Source organism: Trichosurus vulpecula, chromosome 5 (genome assembly GCF_011100635.1).
Source record: "Trichosurus vulpecula isolate mTriVul1 chromosome 5, mTriVul1.pri, whole genome shotgun sequence".
Taxonomy (NCBI): Eukaryota; Metazoa; Chordata; class Mammalia; order Diprotodontia; family Phalangeridae; genus Trichosurus; species Trichosurus vulpecula.
In genome coordinates, this window is record NC_050577.1 from 110,403,012 (window position 1) to 110,405,653 (window position 2,642).

A 2,642-nucleotide genomic window follows, 5' to 3' on the forward strand; every position below is an offset into this window, starting at 1 on the left:
GGGTAACTGGTAGTCTGGTAACTGACACAACTCACTGATTCAGGGTGCTCGGGCCTGTTCTGCCTGGCTCCTGGTCTGGTTGGTCTGGGTGGGGCTCACGTTGGGCTCTGCTCAGCTCTGTTCCCAGTTCCATGCGATAGACCTTACCCCGCAATCGTCCAGGCTGTCCTGGGCTGGAGCCCTGCTTCCCTCTGCTATTTTGTGGGTTCTGAAGCTCTAGAATTTGTTCAGAGCCATTTTTTATAGGTGTTTGGAGGGACCTGGCGGGGAGCTCATGCATGTCCCTGCTTTCCAGCCGCTGTCTTGGCTCTGCCCCCTTGATATCAATTTATGTAGAAATATACAAGATCTCAAGTTGATCACAGTTTAAAATAAATTGTTAATGTTAATTTTAAAAATTAATGGTTTCTTTTTTGACAAAAACAGAAAAAATGCAATTTTAAAATTAAATTAAATTAAAATTTGGAACATTTCATTAATTTTCATGTCATCTTTGCAAAGGGGCCATATTAATCTTTTCTGTGTTGTCTCAGTTTTAGTATATCTGATGCCAAAGTGAGCACATGTGAATGCTTTCTTAAGGCAAGGGTGCATTGCAAAATTGAATGACTTACTTGTCCAGGGTCCCACATCTTGTATATGTCAGAGGATACATCGGAGCCCAGATTTTCCTTTTTCTCACTCCCCCTCTCTAATAGTAATCAATCTGTACTGGTAGAGGGAGTTTCTACCTCAGGTTTGGACCCTCCATCCACTCCCCAAATTAAATTGTGTTAAAACAATTGTGGTATCAAGTTCATGGGAAAATGATGCCTCTCCCCCTTATGTGCTCTAGACAGATTGCATGTGTTCAATTAAGGTTGATATATTTTAGTTATTAGTGAACTAGAGTTGAGAAAAAAAGTTGAGAATCCATGTTCTGTAGGAAAAGTGAAGAAACTAAAGTTATGCGACCTGAAAAAAACAAAACTCAAAGAGCAAGGAGTACGATTACTGTCTTCTTACATTGTAAAGATTACCATGTGAGAGGACTGAGCATACTTGTTCTGGAATATTCCAGATGGCATGGCTAAAATGAAAGGGTAAAAATGACAAAATGGTAGCTTTTGGCCAAACCTAAGAACTTTCTGATAATTAGAGGTTTACAACAATGGAAGACACTCTCCTGGGAAATGGAGAATGTCTTATCAATGAAATACTCAAACTGAGGTTGTATGATTATCTCTAAAGGATATTGCATTGGTTTTCTTATTTGAAACTAGTAGATGATAGACTTATATGACTCTCAGAGTTGTCTAGAGAAAAGTGAGGCAGTATGGGACAATGGTAAGAATGCTGGTGATTAGTGGTGATCCCATTTTCAATATATGATGAGAAGAATGAGAACAATAATAAACAACAACTTTCACTTACATAGTTCTTTGAGATTTGAATGCTACTGGGTCTTGGGCTTAAATCTGGAGAGAAACTTAGAAGTCATATAGTTTCACTCCCTCATTTTACATATGAGGAAACTGAACCCTAGAGATTTGCATACAATGACTTGCCCCAAATCATATGGGGGTAAATGTCAAAGCCAAGATTTGAGCTCAGGTCTCCAGTTTCATTACTCTTTTGATGGTACTATATAGCCTTACTTTTGCTTAAAGAATTCTATGAAGATAGGTAGTACAAGCATATGATCCATTTTTCCTCCAGAAAAATAAACTAAAGCTCAGAGAAGTTGGTTGCCTCACCCAAAATCTTAGGCAGTACGTGTAGAATTGAATCTTGAACTCAGGAGACTCAAAGTCTCCTGACTTGTTACAATAGTCTTTCTTCTATGGTACTGCATTAACAAATACTTGCTGAATATATTGAATTTAGGATGAATGTGGTTCTGTTGTCTGCTTTTTCAGTCCTAAAAGAAATGAAGCACCTACCATGTGGAGCAGGAATAGGGGAGCCAAGAGACCTGTAGGAATGTTAATAAAAGCTAAGCTTACAATGAAATCATGTCTTATCCCAAATAATTTCATTTCTATTATGGTAGCCATTTTCTCTTGCCCATGCCTCCCTTGCCTATTGAATCCAGTCCATGTTCAGTTCACAAATTGATTAGTTAATGAGGGGGTATAATCAATCACCAGTCTGGCAGAAAGACAGGGAAGATGTTCCAGCCAACACTGTCTGATGTTAGTGGAAAGAAAATTTAATGTTATTGGTAGCTCGCCAAATATACATTTTCCTTCAGCATTAGACAAGGAACTTAGATGCCTTTTCTTATTTGTGCATTTCAGTTATCCTCAATTCACTTTTAACTCCTTGTAGTAACAGATTTCAAATTCTAGGTTGTCTTTTCTCCAATATGTTTTCTGCCCACCTGTATTCATTTCCTTCCCTGTGCCAATGACAAGACTGGCCAAGAGATAATCAGTCTCCTGAAGTAGGGAGAGGGGATTATGTTCAGCACAATTATGAAAGAGCAGTGGAGTTGGAGTAAGACTAGCTAAGTTTGAATTTTGGCTCTGATACACATGTGGCAGATGGTAAATGAGTGCCCCATCTGAGTCTCAGTTTCCTCATTTGTAAAATAAAAGTTGGATTAGATGATTTCAATTATCAAATTCTGTAATTCAACTTCTAAGATCTCTCTCTTTTGC

At 38.4% G+C, this 2,642-nt stretch overlaps 1 non-coding gene across 1 annotated transcript; it reads right to left on the bottom strand.

Annotated features, from left to right (window-relative positions):
* Positions 1–456: 456 nt before the first annotated feature.
* LOC118852544 lies at positions 457–560 on the bottom strand. Its single transcript, XR_005010612.1, has one exon. It is a non-coding gene; the product is annotated as a U6 spliceosomal RNA (small nuclear RNA).
* Positions 561–2,642: the final 2,082 nt, after the last annotated feature.